The 18,147-nt window shown below is 36.0% G+C and overlaps 1 non-coding gene across 1 annotated transcript; it reads right to left on the bottom strand.

Moving 5' to 3' along the window:
• Nucleotides 1–17,290: 17,290 nt before the first annotated feature.
• Nucleotides 17,291–17,414, bottom strand: LOC142849131 (U6atac minor spliceosomal RNA). Its single transcript, XR_012910532.1, has one exon. It is a non-coding gene; the product is annotated as a U6atac minor spliceosomal RNA (small nuclear RNA).
• Nucleotides 17,415–18,147: the final 733 nt, after the last annotated feature.

Raw genomic sequence — 18,147 nt, 5'->3', positions numbered from 1 at the left:
TGTCTTTTAATCAACTGTTTCTTTAATTTGAATACGTCCTTATCTTTGCAGAAATTCATAATTAAAACAAGGAAATAAAGATACGATAAAAGCAGAAACAGCTCTTTAGGGAAGAGTTCCAGCTAATGATGAGATTTTTTTTTCTCATTTGGATGTTCATGAAGAAACACTTCTGCCTTATTTTTAATCAACTCTATTTTCTTCCCTCCATGAAAAATACATAGATTGTCATTTATGAAAACTCCATATGCCTACTGTATGCTTAAAGGTAAAAGGATTATTTGAAAAACAACAGTCTAATCAATTCATTTTATGACAAACTGAGAAAAATACATTGAAAATGACAAACTAGTGACTTTTGCACACCAGTAATACACTCAAGTGCCTGCTAAACTGTAATTGAATATTTATTTTTATTTAAAATTCAGGCAATCCTAATATTTTCCAAAAAAGGAAAGTGTTCTTATCACAAACAGCCTCATTCAGAGAATTATAAATCGACTGTTCCTGGTCTTGGGAGAAATTCATGAAGTCTTTAGAAATTTCTCCAAGTAAGCAGATCTACTGAATTCTTTGTGCACTGTAATGATCTCCAGTGACTATACAAGGAAACAATTGTTTAAACTAGGAAATTCTACTAAAAATGCTACACTGATGGAACAGATAAACTGTCCAGTTGTCTCCAGAGAATTGTCTATACAGAAAGAGGCTTGGAAGCTCATTTCTGCTATAAACACACTTTAGGAATGGGATTGCATACTGACTCCCTGCAGCTTTTATCAGAAATTCAGCTATAAGTTATAAAAGCTTCACTTCATATTCCATCTCCCATGCTACATCTTATAATTGGCAATGAGGTCATTTGGTGAGACATAATTCTACTGCTCATAACAGCAAATCTTTTTATTTTGGTACATGCCAGCTAAAATTGTTCTCATAATTCCATGGTAGCCTGTGCTTGTCTTTTCTATCTCTATCAGCCAGAGTAAGCAACGTGAACATAATTATAAAAGATTTTTAAACAGATGCTGGTGAGGTGGATCAGTGTTAAATAACACATTCTGCTCCTTCAGAGTACCTGAGTTCATTTCCCAGGACCCACATCAGGTGAAATCAGCATTGCCTGTAACTCCAATTCCTGGAATTAGACACCTCCTCAGTCTCTTAAGGTACCTCACTCAAATGCAAAAAAGCACATATACATGCACACATGTACATCCCTGAACTCCCTCACATAGTTAAAAATAAAATATTTTTATCAGTATAGCAATGTTTGTTTATATATGCACTTAAAGTACATGAAAGAATATATGATATTCTACTGCAGATAAATATCTCAAATTTTGGCTTCCTGCTGACTCTTATTCATTAGTGACTCAAAGGCCTCCGCCTATTAGCTGCTGTCTGTTTCAGCCACCTGATTGTTGTAACATCATTATTGTATTTTCCAGGAACTTAAAAGAAACACAAATAATAGAAGCTTAGTTTAAAATAATCCAGATCATCTCTATCAGAAAATTTTGAATGGACAAAAACATCTAAAAACTAAATAAACTTGATTGTAGTAATAAAGAAAATTTACTTAAAAATGCTATTTAAGTATTCTGTAAGCATAAATTGTTAGAATACTCAATATTTGAATATAAAAAATTCAGAATAAAATTATTGTCTACATTTTACTAGTATGATAAAAAGTGACACAAAAAGACAAACAAATAAATAGATTCTCTTTTTATGACATCATTTTGAGACATTTTGCTAGTATATTTATGCTTTTAGAGTATTTAGTTGCAAATCAAGAAATGCTGCCTAAATTCATATCATGTATTTTAAATAACATGTTTACATATATTCTGCTTCAGTTTCAGACATACTCCCAGGGATCACATCCATATCTGACTTGTAGATAAAGGAATTGAGATTGTATCAAGCCAGCGTGTAGTCACAGGTCTTTGGCTGCTGTACAGCAAAGAGCACTCAAGACTCTGGCTGTGTTTATTCTTCAGTTCCTGGACAGTTCCTGGTCTTACAAAATATAAAAATAATAAGTAGATTAAATCAATTATAATAGTGCATTAAAACATTATATTAGTAAGCTAAGGAAAATTGTTGCCACTTAACAAGGGAATAAATGTCTCCATGTCAAATAGTTGTATAAAAAGTGCAGAGTTCTGGGACAGTTTTGAAATTACTAAAGAATGGTTTGAAAGATTATTCAGTTACATTAAATTTCAACTCATAATATTTTGCATGTAAAAAGATTTTATCAAAGGAACCACAGTTTCATTGAGAATGCCAAAATGGATAACAGAACTGGGTTTTTAAAGCTCTCCACAGTTTTGATGGGAAACATTAGAAAGTAAAAGCATATTAAGGATAATGACAAAAGCACTGAAAATACAAAGTGTAGAAATAGTTATAAGATTATTCATTCCATGTTGAAGCAAACACAATTTCATAAAGTTCACTTTTTTTATTCTCCTGAAAAGATGGTAGAATGAAGGAGGGGCAAAGGGATGTTGTGATACAGTGTACGGGGAAAACAGAAGAGCAGTTTGAAAAGACAGAAGAGAGTCAGGAGTTAAAGAACAAACTTTATGGTTGATGCTTGACTTTGAAGTGTGGCCAGGGCTGGAGCTGCTCATGAGAGGGAAGAACCAAATACGGAGCTCGTTAACAAGGTCCAATCCAGATCAGACGTTCCATCTCTTGATACCACACAGGTACAAGTAAAAAAAAAAAGTAGGCTCAGCTCCTCTAACTATGCTAACCCCATTAAAAATTGGGATTTAGTATGAAGTTAGGAAAAATGAGTTGTGGCAGTCTGAGCTGAAACATGTCTGTACAGTTTGTGATAGAAAGCACACATCAGCTGTGCTGGTAATCTCAAAAGATGTGGCCATGAGCAGAAAATTTCTCAGAAACCATTTTTATGTTCATTTTTCTTTCATAAGTAGTTCCTCAATATGTGTAAGATACCTCTGAGAATGGTGGTAGGAATACAGAATATTTCTATTATACTTCCCATGTCTCTTGGATTAGTCGATAACATCTGCAGAAAGTTATTCTGTATTCTTCTATTAAGACATGTTGCATGATGTCAGAATTGTATTAATAATAATAATAATTGTTATTATTATTTTGCAAAAAACATTGGCTCATCTTCCCACACTTCTAATGCTTCATGCAGGCTCAGAGAAAGCATCGCATTTTCTCTCCTTTCTATGAATGATAACGGTACATGTAAGCTTCTCTTTGGAACCTCCATGTATGAAGATTGACTTGGCCAAAATTACTTACCTTCTTTTCCCTACACTTTCCATAGGAACCAGTGTGTAAATATATGTGCTCTATTTTTCATTTAGCTTTTTGTAGCACCCCTAGTCCTTCCTCTGAGTCATCACTTTCTGTAATCCTCTTATGTTTCTACATTAATCATTCTGCAGTCTTAAGATAAAATGTGAAAACACAAATGTAGTGGGTGTTTAGCAATATTTGTGGGAATGAATAGTCCTTCATTTTATCCAGTATAAAGCAAGGACACAATTTTATTTTAAATTTCTTCATATGGAGATATTCTTGAATGACCGAGATAGTACATGTCTTAGTTATGTAGTGTCAATATTAACTACTTAACTGACATTTATTATATCTGAAAGTACTGAATGGTATATATACATGCATTGTACTAGATTTATTATCACAAATTAATTCAAATTAAGTGGAGGAATGTTCATATACTTTGAAAAAACATGTTAAGTAAATGGCCACTTAAATTCATTTCAAGAAAAAGTTGTCTAGTATATAGATATGCTTGATGATAATGAAGTTTAAAGAATATATTATATATAATGTTGATTAGGACATATTAGTTTAAACTTTGTCAGTTTTCTTGTACAGTTAATAAATAACCACTTCTTATTTTAGGTGATTACCTCCATTTCTCTTACTGAAGGAAATCTGTATGTACTTGTCCAAACCTGATGCCCATACCTTGGTCTTTACAATGCTGATTATGCAGATAGAAAATATTTATAGAAGAAGACCAGTAGAAAGAAAAATATAGTGAAATTTCAAAATAAGAAGAAACCACTATTTTCTGTAGAAATTTTGAGAATGGAAAGCTATCAAATAATGCCTGAATGAATGGGGAAAAAATCTATGTCAAAAGACCTCTTTTCCCCCCAAATATAATTATATTATTCCCCTATTGCTTTTTTTTCTCAGCTTTCCTATGTTCATCCCCTTGAATTTTTCTCATATTTCTCTCTTACTCCTTCTCATATTCATGGCCTCTTTTTTTCTTTGATTATTAACACACACACACACACACACAAATACATAAATGAAGCCTGCTGAGTACATTTAGTGTTGCTTGTGTGTATAAGATTTTAGGATTGACCACCTGGCATTGGTAATTAGGGAGCTCATCCCAGGGAAAGACTAATTCTCCTCTCCACAGTCCTTACTTATAGTTCTTTGTCTAGGGGTAAGGCCCTGTGAGATTTTCCTTTTCTGTGCTAGCATGTCTATTGAGCGTGTTATCATTCAGGTATTATTTATGCAATCATTTATTAAGGTATCATGAAATCACCCATGTCATTTCTAGGAGACACAATATCACAGCAGATATTTTTTTTTGTCCTCTGGGTCTTGCAATGTTTCTGTCAGTTGTATTGTCATGTTTTGAGGACATTATATAAAGTATTTGTGGTGTAGGTGTGTCATTTGATCTCTGCATTTTGACACTATTATAATATTGTTTCTGTAATATTGTTTTATCACAGATTTTTGTCATAAATGAAATATTTCATAGATGACATATACACACCTCAACTCCCTCCAGTGAAGGATTCCAGGACAAACCTATATAACAATTTCACCAATGTCCAATTTGATAAAACATTGAAAGGTTTTGTTTGTTTGTTTGTTTTGCAGTTACTAATAATAGCATGAATAAGGAGTTACTTACTAGGAACAGGGATAAATAAAAAGAAGCTCCATCATGAGAAAACCCAGTGGCACATGAATGATGACTCCTGAAAACTGTAACACTGTAGCTCTGTGTACAACTTTCAAGCAGCTCCAGAGTCTAAACATCCATCTTGCTTGCAATGTGACTCACCAGAATCTCTATTCCCAGCAAATATTACTTTTTTATACTGTTGGTAGGACTTGCAAGAACTTTCCAAGATTTTGTTCTCTTAGGCTTGTGACCTTTTATTTACCTCCTGTTTAACCACAAAGGCTCCTAACCTTCTCCTCCCTCCTGGAGGAAATATTTCAATTTGGGGAAAATGTAACAATTCAGAAGAACATGCAAAACAACAAATGGTCTCCATCTGTTGCAAAGAGAAAACTCTTTTGATGAGAGGTGGGTGCTCCAGTTGTCCTAGAGTATAAGGAAATGTTTTAAAATGCAGTTGCTAGTTATAAAGGCCTAATAAAGTGGCAATAGGAGCTTCTCTTCTAAGATTTATGAGCAGGGTAACAGTTCACTAGGAAATCACCCTGACCCTGGTCTATCCCCGAACCACACGACTCTAGATGAGAGACCAAGCAATACTTCTGACCCCACTATACTTTTCCACTAGCTCCCTGCACATGCTTCTAAAACCCAATAATGCTTGCTCTCTTCTCCCAGTTGGCTTCTGTCTTTGTTCCTATTCAGAGGCAGTTGGCATTCTGTGTTTCTTACAAATAAATTTCTTTTTTTCCTTTTCATAAAACTTTTAACTTTATTTTTTCTTTAGAGCTGAGCAGTACTCTAGTCATTTTTTAATAAATTTTAATAATACCAATCACAATTTCCACTTTCTCCCCTCCTCCCACTTCTCTCCCACTCCCCTACTGTCTCCCCTTCCCCCTTCAGTCCTAAGAGAGGGCAGGGTACCCTGCCCTGTGGGAAGTCCAAGGCCCTCCCCCACTCCATCCAAGCTTAGGAAGGTATGCATCCAAATAGAATAGGATCCCAAAAAGCCAGTACATGCAGTAGAGACAATTCCCAGGGCCATTATCATTGGCTTCTCAGTCTGCCCCAATTGTCAGCCACATTCAGGATCCAGTTTGATCCCATGCTCATTCAGTCCCAGTCCAGCTGGATTTGGTGAGCTCCCATTAGCTCAGGCACACTGTCTCATTGGGTGGACCAACCAACCCCTCGTGGTCCTGACTTCATTAATCATGTTCTTCCTCCTTCTGCTCTTCAACTGGACCTTGGAAGCTCAATCCAGTGCTCCAATGTGTGTCTCTGTCTCTATCTCCATCTGTCGCCGGACAGATGGTGATATTCAAGATAGTCATCAGTCTGACTATGGGCCAAGGCCAGTTCAGTTAAATTATATTGACTATTATTTGCATGCATGTTTCTACCTCTGTTTAAAACATTTTTATGTATTGACATATATTGTATTGATATATATATATATATAGTATATATTTACCATATTGCAGTGTACATTTCTACCTCTGATTAAGATACTTCTATAATGTTTGTGTATTGATATATATTTACCATATTGCAATGTATATTTGTACAGTGTTTATATTTGGAGGTCATTATCCTCATTTGTTACACAGTTGTTTATTGTCTTAGTCTTTAAGTTAGATAGATATTGAGAATTATATAGATTAATAGTCATCTAAGTTTGTCATTTATAGTTAGACTAATCAGGTTCTTTAGATATATAGAGATTATACTCAGTATAGATAGATAATCTTCAACCTCTTCAAAGAGCTGTAGAAAATGGCCTTTAATCTAACTCAAAGTTTTGTGATAGTGAGACACAATCGCTCCTGGCAACACCGCTCTATTCCCGAGAGAATGTTGAGCACCAAAGACACTCCACCTGGAGCCTTTCTTTTTGGCAGAACTGGCCTTTGGGCAAAGAAATGTCCATACCTCAACCACTGACAGAGATACAGAGCATGCATCAATGGATAAAACAGGACTGTCATATCCTGCCAAGACAGGGTAAGATAGTTTTGAAAAGTTCCTTGCCTTTAATAATGGTATGTCAGTTATGTTAGGCCTTAGCCAAAGTTGATTGACTCAACATTGCAAACGAGACTTTGGGTGATTGCCCAGGTAGTCAGTTGTCTCTATCAATTGTTGCACATTTTGGATATATCTCGTTTGTTAAGTAATATTTATTCCCTTCTCAGATCTTTGACGGAGTTGAAGATTATATAATTGTAGTTACTCTCTACATTATTTAGACTCCTTGAGATAGAATGTTTAGCAAAACTTTTGTTCTCAATATTGTTTGTTATATTTATTATTTGTTATTATTGTATATAGTTGTATTTGGTTTAGTTCTGTCTTATTTAGACAAAAGGGGGAGATGTAGGGATAAGTCCCGCCCCTTAGGGGGCATGTTCTCCTTGGGCTAATGTTTACCTATAAATCTGTTTACCTATAAATCTCTCCTCCACTGCCCAGAGTCCTAGCTGTGGACATACTCGTGAACACCTGGGAACCCCTCTAGAACCAAGCCTCTTACCAACCCCCAAATCGCTCCCTTAATTAAGATATCTTCTTCCCTGCTCCCAAATCCATCCTTCCTGCCCCCATATCCATCCTTCCTGCCATTGCCGACAAATAAACTTCTTGTGTGAGGTTTATTGTGTTTTGTGACTTTGTGGTATTTCTTTGCTCCTGGTTGCTAAGATACTATCGTGCTGGAAAACACTTTCACTATGGACATAGTCTCCCTGAGAAATTGGTTAGGTTTCAGGCATCATTTCCCTCCTGTTTTACAGCTCTTAAGTCTGTAGTGACAGTTTAATTGTGATCTAACAAATAAAGCTTGCCTGAAGATCACAGTTCAGAACTAAGCCACTAGTTAGCCAAAGAGACCAGACAGTGGTGGTACACATCTTTAATTCCACCACTCAAGAGACAGAGGCAGATGGATCTCTGTGAATTCAAGGCCACCCTGGGCTATATGAGATTGAATGTGTCTAAAAGGAAATAAAACTCACACAAAAGTGATCCCAGCACTTAGAATCCTAATATGTCTTTAATCCCAACACAAGGGAGGTAGAAATAAGAGTGATATGGCTGGGCTGGGCAGAGAGAGGAATGTAAGGTGGGAGGAGAAAGAAGCTCAAGGCAGTCTGATGATTCATAGAGATTGGATACATTCTGATGATTCAGTTTGAGATGCAGTCTGAGAATTCATAGTGATAAGATTGCTCCCTTGGTCTGTGCATTGTAGAAGTAAGAATTCTAGTAGCTGAACTGTCTGCTTCACAGGGACTGGATTGTCTACAATTGTTCTAAAATTTCAACTATTTAGGACAAATTGAGTTGGAGGAATCTTACTGGCATCTAAAGTACCATGATAATAGTAAAATCCCTGTTGGAAAATATTATTATAAGATGTGTTGCTTTTGTTTATGTTGATTTGATTAACTGTGAGGCTGTGATTTTTTTTTTTGCCTGTTTAAAACACCTGATGGTCCTAATTAAGAGCTGACTGGCCAATAATAAGACAGGAGCAAAGCAGGCGGGGAAGGCAGGCAAAGAATATGAATAAAAGGAGGAGCAAACAAACAAGAAGAAAGGATACTAGAGGCCAGCCATTCAGCTAAGCAGAAAACTATGAAGAAAGAAGTAAAGAACAGTATACAGAAATAGAGAAAGATAAAAGACCAGAGGCAAAAGGTAGTTGAGATAATTGAATGTAAGAAAAGGCCAGCAGCAAGCCAAGCTAAGGATGGGCATTCGTAACTAAGAGTAAGCCTCCATGTGTGATTTGAGAGCTGGGTGGTGGCTCCTCAAAAAGCCAAAAGAGTAAAACATTAAACAACGCATTCCTTTGTTAATTACTGTTCTGTTGTGATAAAAGAACAAAACAATTTATACAAGACTTTGTTTGGGCTTATATTTCCAGAGGGACAGAGTCCATCTGGTGTGGGAAGTCCTTCTGTATAAATGGTGTGGCAAGTCTTTCTGTACATGTGTTGCTTTTATTGGTTAATGAATAAAGAAACTGTTTGTGATAGGGCAGAATAGAGCTAGGTGGAAAAAATTAAAGTGAATGCTGGGAGAAAGAAGGCAGAATCAGTGAGATGCCATGTAGCCACCAGAGGGGAAAGACACAAGCTGCCAGCTGGAACCTTGATGGTAGGCCATGAGTATCGTGGTAAAATATAAAATAATAGAAATGAGTTAACCAAACATATAAGAGCTAGCTGGCAATATGCTTAAATGATTGTCCAAACCCTGATTTAAATATAATTTCTGTGTGATAATTTCGGGTCAGGGCAGCCAAGAATGATTGAACAGATTGAATCTCCCCCAACACCCATCATATCAGGGAGACATTTAAACAAGCACAAGTGTGGTGCTATGATCAGGAAGTGGAGTCACATCTTCAAACTCAAGTAAGAAGCAGAGGAAAAAAACTGAAAGTGGGTTGAGATTATGAACTCTTGAATTGTATCCCTAGTGGTATACTTTCTCTATTAATGTTGTATCACCTAAACCTCCCCAAAGGTACTACCATCTAGGGAACTAATGTTCAAATGCCTGAATCTATGGAGGACATTTGTCATTCAAATCATCACAATTCTTGTTGTGCAAACACCATAATAGTAACATTCCTATGGTAGATGTGCCATGATAATATTAACATCCTTATGGTAGAAGTACCATGGTGCCACAGTTACTAATATAGTCACTGGGATGATTGTGCCCTAATTTTGAGAATTGAATTGTAGGAAATATTTTTGAAGTTTTCTATCTGAATTTAGCTGACACACACACATGTAGGCAGAGATAGTTCATTCATTTCCCAGCTGCCCAGACCTGAATAATTACACAGAAACTATATTAAATGGAACACTTTTTGCCTATTAGCTCAAGCTTCTTATTAACTAACTCACATCTTAAATTAACCCATTTCTGTTAATCTGTGTATCACCACGAGGCTGTGGCCTACTGGTAAATGTTCTGGGGCATCTGTCTCCTTCAGCATCTACATGGTGTCTCCCTGACTCTGCGTACTTTCTCTCTATATCTCTGTTTGGATTCCCTGCCTGGTTTTGCTTTACTAAGCCATTGGCCAAAACACAGCTTCTTAAATAGCCAATGTTAATAAAAGATATTCATAGCATATAAAGGGGTATTCCACATCATATATATATATATATATATTCATGCACACATATATATATATATATGTCTCCGCATGTGTGTATGTATGTATACATACATATATCTAGTACACCAGAATGTGTAATGGGTTAAATTATGAGAAAACTGGAAGAACAAATTTTACAGAGCAATATAGCATTGTACCAATCACCAATCAAGTAGAGACAATAAAACACTCTAAATCATTATTTTCATTTAAAGCAACTTACGCTTGTCACACTCCATTTATCAGTTAGGATTTTCCTTTCCTCCTTAGCCCAGAAGTTTATGTTTTCAACTCTTAGATCCCATCTATTTCCCTTAGCCTGGTTACTCTTGGTAAGCTTCTTCTTCAAGGATATCCAGGAGAGTCGGGATCTGAGTGCACATCTTTTTCTTTCTCTTTTTTTCTCTGCTCCTTTCCAATGTGGTTGGAAGGGTCTCGTAATGATCCTGAAGAAATGGGCAGTCCTCATTCATAACTGTGAATTATCAGTGATATTCTTTCATAGCAATTACATTGTCTTTTGATATAGGACTTTTCATTCAGTTTGTCATTGCTTTTACAAAATTATAGAATAAACCACATCAAAGAACATGAGTTGATCTTTGGTAACATAACATTTGAAGATGTTTCAATCTCTAGAGAGCTATCTTGTTTGCTTTGTAGGAGGGAGATATAATGGAAGGTTGTGGTAGAGCAAAATTCTTCACTTCTTATTTGTCTGGAAGCTAATCGACTCAGGAAAGGGTCAGAGACAAAAGGTAAACTTCAAAAATCCCCCCAAGCCCTTTCTCCAAGTAGACCTCAGATCCTAATATCTTATAAAATATGAACTCATTAATGAGGTTATCAAATTCACATACCAACCACTACTCAGCAGTGCCCCCATCTGGACATTAATCCTCCAGCATATGGGTCCTCTTCTAGGGCATATCTATTCAAACTCCAACATTTGGTTTCTCAGTAACTTATTAAAAGCTACCACACTGTGAATTTGCTGTGAATTTCTCCCACTACCCTGTTTAGCATTTGAAGTGTTATTGTGTTTTTACTTAATTAGATAACCACTTTTCACTAGCAAAATTACTTTTAAATTTTCCTTATTCAAATTGCTGTTGTGCTTTCTTTTGCCTGAACTCTCATTGATTCAAGTGGATAAATAAAGGTTGTTTCTCCAGAAACAATTGTCAAGATTTCATTTGATGGAGATTTTGTTAGCTAAGGTCTGCAGTTATTTCTTTACATGGTCTTTTTTTTATCTACTACAATTTTTATTTTCAGAAACTGCACTTTTATTTTCAGAATGTCATTCTGTCCCAAGAAATACCTCCAACAACAACAAAAATGGAAAAACATTTCTTCCATTTTCATAAGGTTTTATGTCGGCTGTCTTAGACTCATCTGAAACTTAAGTTGGGAATGATCTGATACAAAGCACTAATCTGTCACTCAAAATGAATTTAATCTTTTTTTTAGAAATCTGTTGTATTTAATAAATAACCACATATATAAAAGTGTCTTGTTGTGTAAAGGAGTGGCGGGGCTGGGCTGTGTCCCGCCACCCAGCTAGCTTATGCCCAGAATAATTACACGGAAACTGTATTCTTTTAAACACTGCCTGACCCATTAGTTTCAGTTTTTTATCGGCTAGCTTTTACATATGGATCTAACCCATTTCTATTAATCTGTGTAGCCCACAAGCTGGCTTACCAGGAATGATCTTAACCTGCGTCTGACTGGAGTGGGAGAACCATGGCGACTCCTCGACTCAGCTTCTTTCTCCCAGCATTCCATTCTGTTTACTCCGCCTACCTAAGGGTTGGCCTATCAAATGGGTCTAGGCAGTTTCTTTATTAATAAGAAATCACTCCCACATCATTTTCCCTTTTTCTATTTAAACAAAAAAGAAAGGCTTTAACTTTAACATAATAAAATTACATATAGCAAAACAGTTATTAAGCAAGAATCACAGTTACAATATTTATATCTATTTTATCTTTTATCATAACAATGGAAAACTATAACTACCTATCCATTCTTTAACTCCATCAAAGACTCCAGAAGGATATAATATTACCTAAGTAAACAAGAAAATGACAGAGACATCTCGCTGCCTGTACAGTCACCCAAAGTTCCTCTGTACCATTGGGGCATCCATCTTCAGCCTTCAGGCCCATAGTATCCAGCAGACATTTCCATGAAGCAGGCAATTTTAAAGACAGTTCAGTTACTATCTGCTGTGTCCTGCAGAATGTCTCGCAGACTCTTTCATGAGTCATGAACCCCAAAAGACCGTCTCACCTTTAGGCAAGTTTAGCAGTCCTCTCTCTGCGGGTTCTCTCTGTCCATTTTATGCAACAGTCCAGGCAAGAGCAGTTTCTTGCCCAAATGGCTATCAAACTCCATAAGGATCCTCTTCGATGCCCATCTTCCTCTCGAAGTAGATTGGTGCCGCCAGGAGCAGACATGTCTCATTGTCATGAAAAGTCCTAAGTTATTAAAATATTTTAAATGCCATATTCTGTAGCCTTTGAGAGATATGAAGAATGCCTATCTGAAATATATCTCTATATATCTAGAAAATCTAAGTAACATGACTACAAACTTGACTATTATTTATGATTATCCATCAACAACCTATATTTCCTAATTATACATTACATTTTAAAAATGAACTACACAATCACACCATATTCAAGATCAAAAATACATATACATATAACAAAATTGACCTTAAAATCCATACCAATGCAAATTATTCATACCTATATCATATCCCCCTTTAAATGTAAAAGAACATTTATAAACAATTTTTGGGAATATGGGCGCAGTTTTTCTCTCCAAACTGCTTCCTGCTGAATGGGGGCGTCGTTAATTAGGTCTTTCATGGTATAACCTGTGTGCTAGTTTCATCTCAGTTGGCAGTTGAGCGAAGCAATTTTTTGAAGATGTTCACAACAACCTTTCAGGAGGGCGTGGTCTATCATACCAAATTGTAATAGAAGAAATCCACAGGGTCTGGTCCTCTGTGAAAACAAAAGAAGACCCTCTCCAAAGCATCATATTTTTAGACCCAAATTTTGAAATCGTAATACCCTTATATCCATTCTGGTTTAGCTTGGCAGCCCATGTAATGAAATGTCTCTCTGTACTTAGCTCCTTTAGAGTCAAAAATTTTAAAGAAAGCACAATGTACATAATTCAGACTCTCTGTGAATTTTCCATTTTTACATGGCTTATTTTTTTTATTTCTTTTAGTCTCTTAACTATCTGTACTCTGTCTCTTTAAAGACTTTACCTTTTTTTTAAACCATTAACTTTATTCTCTATATTCTTTTTCTTTTCTCTCTCAAGCCTACGTACATTTATCCAACAGTATGGTCTTTTATGTCTGAATCTGTTTTATTGTGAATCTGTAACATTTTTTTTACTATCCAGGAGTATTTCTTAAAATGTTAAGCAGTTCTTAAAAACTTAAGTTGCACCATGTACAGGTAATACGGTACAGCCTGTTTCTTGCCCAGTCTAAACCTTAACTGCGCTGTTTTTATGGTAATTACGGTAGTTCCTACCTGAGACCAGCACAGTTCAGCATGGCGGAGCTGAGCAGCTCCTGCCTCAGAGCCATTTGGTGCCCCTGAGCCACACACAGTTCCAGGCACACAGCAGTCCACATTGCCATCAACCAAGCCATAGAGCTTTACTCCAAATGCTCCATTTAAAAGCTCTGTCTCCCACAGGGGCCAGACAGAGATCGCAATGGCGGCACAGCCCAGAAAGCAGCGGTTTAAAACTGCAGCTTTTTTCCTGTTGCGGATGCTGAGTCAGGAAATTCTCTCTGCAGCACACCACCCACAAGCCACAAAAGAACTGTGTTAAACTCTCTCTCACCTTTTTAAAGCCCTCTCAGGTTTTTAAGTGGATTTAGGCCCCACGTTGGGCGCCACTCTGTTGTGTTAAGGAGTGGCGGGGCTGGGCTGTGTCCCGCCACCCAGCTAGCTTATGCCCAGAATAATTACACGGAAACTGTATTCTTTTAAACACTGCCTGACCCATTAGTTTCAGTTTTTTATCGGCTAGCTTTTACATATGGATCTAACCCATTTCTATTAATCTGTGTAGCCCACAAGCTGGCTTACCAGGAATGATCTTAACCTGCGTCTGACTGGAGTGGGAGAACCATGGCGACTCCTCGACTCAGCTTCTTTCTCCCAGCATTCCATTCTGTTTACTCCGCCTACCTAAGGGTTGGCCTATCAAATGGGTCTAGGCAGTTTCTTTATTAATAAGAAATCACTCCCACATCAGTGTCTATATCCAAATAGTATATCTGAATTAAATTTTGTATCAGAAAGTTGTTTGGATGTAAAAAACTGTTAGTTTCTCATACTAGGGAAGTGCTAATAAGAATTGTTAATTGGCAGTGTAGCACAATCTGGAATCCTAGTATTTGAAGTTTTAAAGAACAGAAAACTGAGCTTCAAGCCTCATTGAATTACATAGTAATTTCCTGCCTCAAGGAAAACTAAAATACACTACACTAAAATAAACTAAAATAAACACAACTCTTGTTTCAGAAATCAGAAGTAAGCCTGTCTTCTTACTATTAGTTGCATCAGCCTGGTCCTGGGGCCATTTGAAGCCCTTGGCTAAATTCTACAGTTTTGATTGTAAGTGGGAAGGGAAACTCATCAGGAGTGCTTGCCTTTCTATGTCCCAGGAATGCTCGGATTTTCTAATCTGGTCCTTTTCCCTTCTTTCCCCTTTAAGTCTTCCCCTCTGTCCCATTGTCATTAGACTCCCAATCAAACTGCTGGAAACAGAAAATTGTATTCCCTGACTCTAGCAATTAAATAAGAAAGAGAGGGTTTGCCACTTTTACTTGTTAATGCTGAGCCCCTTCAGAAAACATGGCCAATCTAATGTGTTGCTTTCCTTCTCACGTACTGCTGCTGACTGAAATGGATACTGAAGTTTAAGAAGGTCTTGGGATGGTATTGTTGGTGGTGGTGGTGGTGATGTGTGTGCACGCGCATACACATGCCTGTGTGTACAAGCCACCGGGCAACATGCATATGGAGATCAGATAAAAACTTTTCTCATCTAGCCATCTAACCATATAGGACCTGGAAATCAACCTTGGGCCGAATACCTTAGCCTGATTAACCTGATGATCACGTTGTTGTCCCCTTAAGCTAATTCTAAATACGTCCAAAGATCCCTGGAACTTTTCCAAATACAACAACATGGCATTTTCTGGAAGTTTTATAAAAAGTCTACATTGGAATAAAACGGTTGTAAAAAGGACTTTCAGTATAATCATGCATGGACCATGACTGCAGAATCAAATCACTTTTTTAAAAAAAGTTTCATTCATACTAAAAAAAAAACCCCTAATAATTATTCTAATCAGATTTTCTCTAAAGGGAAAACAAACCATAGATTATAAAATCCCTGATAAAAGTTGATTCCAGTAAAAGAAGGTCATGCTTAATACCAAAGACTATTCTGCTGAACAGAGCAATTTTACAACTGTAAGAAGATTAATAGAAGATAGCCATCGATAGAATCTAGGATGGAAAAGTACAACTAAAGTAGAAAATACCATATGTCTTCCAATTTCATGTTCAGTAATGAAATTAGGAGGGTGTCTAAGGTGCCACCTCACAATATCCTGGTGGAACAGGCATATGCTACATTTCCTGTCTATATATTTCCATGCTCTTGTCATCTAAGACCACGAATAAACTTTTATTGTCACTTATATGTACAACGTTTATTGTTGGAGTAAGCACTTGGTATCATAATAAACCTTTTAATACTTATTTAATTGGTCTCTGGATAAATTTTTAAGGGTTGTAAGTTTAAAAATGTATCTATAAAATGAAAACTTAAGGTATCACATTGGCTGTTAGTTATTGAAAAATTTCTCAGGCTTACTTATTTTTCCTATTGATTAAATGTCTAAATACACTTCTTCACTTTCATAGCTAAGGAGATTTTTGAATCCAAATTTAGATATTCCTGAACACAAAGACCACATAATTTATACTATGCAATTTTTATTTAAGAAATAAATTTTTGTAAACTACAATGCCCATGAAAATAGAACACACTACAGTGAGTTTGTACTATTTATGTTGTTAATTTTATTAAAAGTTTAAGGTAATGTACACAGCAATGAATTTTATCATGGTATCTACATACAAACAGCATTATTCTTTTTTCTAGTAGTTATTATACCACATATGTTAACTATGCATACAAAGGCTTTGAATACTTGTTTGTATTCCATGCATATTAGTTTGTGTGTATACTTAATTTGTGAAGACTATGCATATTATTGTTATATTTTTCATTACTTTATAAGCATGAATATGCTATTCAAAATCAGAGAGGAGGGCATTCAAGGATAACATCTGTCCTATTGGCAATTCCTTCCCTACTTCACAGTTTAGACTTTTAATTACTTTTGGACCCAGCACTTAGGAGACAGACTGAACTTATGAGTAATCTTTTTCTCTTTCTTGGTTTGTAAAATTAACTGACTTCCAAATCAAAGTAATGACAAATAAAACCATGTTTTTCAAAAGTTAAACAAGCCCCTTTTATGCATGATTCTGCATTTCCACTATTGCCTCAAGCCCCTTTTATGATAAGTCGTAATTGGAACAAGACAGATACCACTTGCAATCTTCCTTCCATGGATATACATCATGTGGCTGAATGCCACCCCACCTCCTGCCTGCCTAAGTTTCTTGCCTGGTAACGTGATTTCTTTCTTAATAAGGATTCAATAAACCAACAGTTTCCTTATTGTAAAACTGGCTCAGGTTCCTTTTACTAGGAGCCTCTGGAAGTTATTTTATTATGAATTAAGTTCTTATATCTTTAAAAAAAATGGAGTCTTCTGATGGGAAATTGCTTGCCTATCTATCAATATTTGATCTTGCCATTTTTTTATTTGTTTGTTTTGGTTGTTTTTGTTTTTCAAGACAGGGTTTCTCTGCATAACAGTCCTAATAGTCCTGGCTGTATTGAAACTCACTTTGTAGACCAGCCTGGCCTGGAACTGACAGAGAACTATCTGCCTCTGCCTCCTGAGTGCTGAGATTAAAGGTGTGTGACACCACTACCTGGTCAACTAAAAACAGTGGTTGAATGTCACGAAGTAGTTGACAATGCCTTAACCTTATGTGTGTTTTTAGCCCAAGGGCCTCTTCCATTTTTGTCAAGGGGAGTGCTAACCTCTGTCTTTTAATACAATACTGATTTCATCATCTTAAGTGTCTTACATAATTTCTATATATGTATAATATATACATATATAGGCATGTTTTTAAAAAAATGAGTTATTTCATCCTAATAAGTTATACCATAGAATAGATATCTGCATTTATTTTAGCTTAAATATAGGTTTTACAACCTTGAAAGAAATAAGATTCACTGATAAAATACAAATTTATTAAAAGAATGCAAAACAAGAAACTTCAGGTGGTATCTCTTAAATTCTATGGAAATTCAAAAGAAAAAAATGAAAGACTAAAATCAAAAATACCTAGAAATATTTAAGCACCCATTAAACAATTGTAAAAAATTCAAGGACTAGTCACATTAAAAATAAAAAGAACTGTAGGTTGGTTATCCTTTGCTTTATGTTTATAATCATTTATAAGTGAGTACATACTATGTTTGTCTTTCTCGTTCTGGGTTATCTCATTCAAGATGTTTTTTTTTTTTATATTTCCCAGTTTCATCCATTTGCCAGCAAATTTGAAGATGTCATTTTTTTTTACCACTGAGTGGTACTCCATTGTGTAAATGTACCACATTTTTTATATCCATTTTTCAGTTGAGGGGCATCTAGGTTGTTTCCAGGTTCTGGCTATTACAAATAATGCTGCTATGAGCATAGTTGACCAAATGTCCTTGTGGTATGTGTCTGCATCATTTGGGTATAAGGATACCCAACACATCTACCCACTAAAGAAATTTTGAAAAT

This window comes from Microtus pennsylvanicus, chromosome 4, assembly GCF_037038515.1.
Source record: "Microtus pennsylvanicus isolate mMicPen1 chromosome 4, mMicPen1.hap1, whole genome shotgun sequence".
NCBI lineage: Eukaryota > Metazoa > Chordata > Mammalia > Rodentia > Cricetidae > Microtus > Microtus pennsylvanicus.
This window is presented reverse-complemented; position numbering and strand designations above follow the sequence as displayed.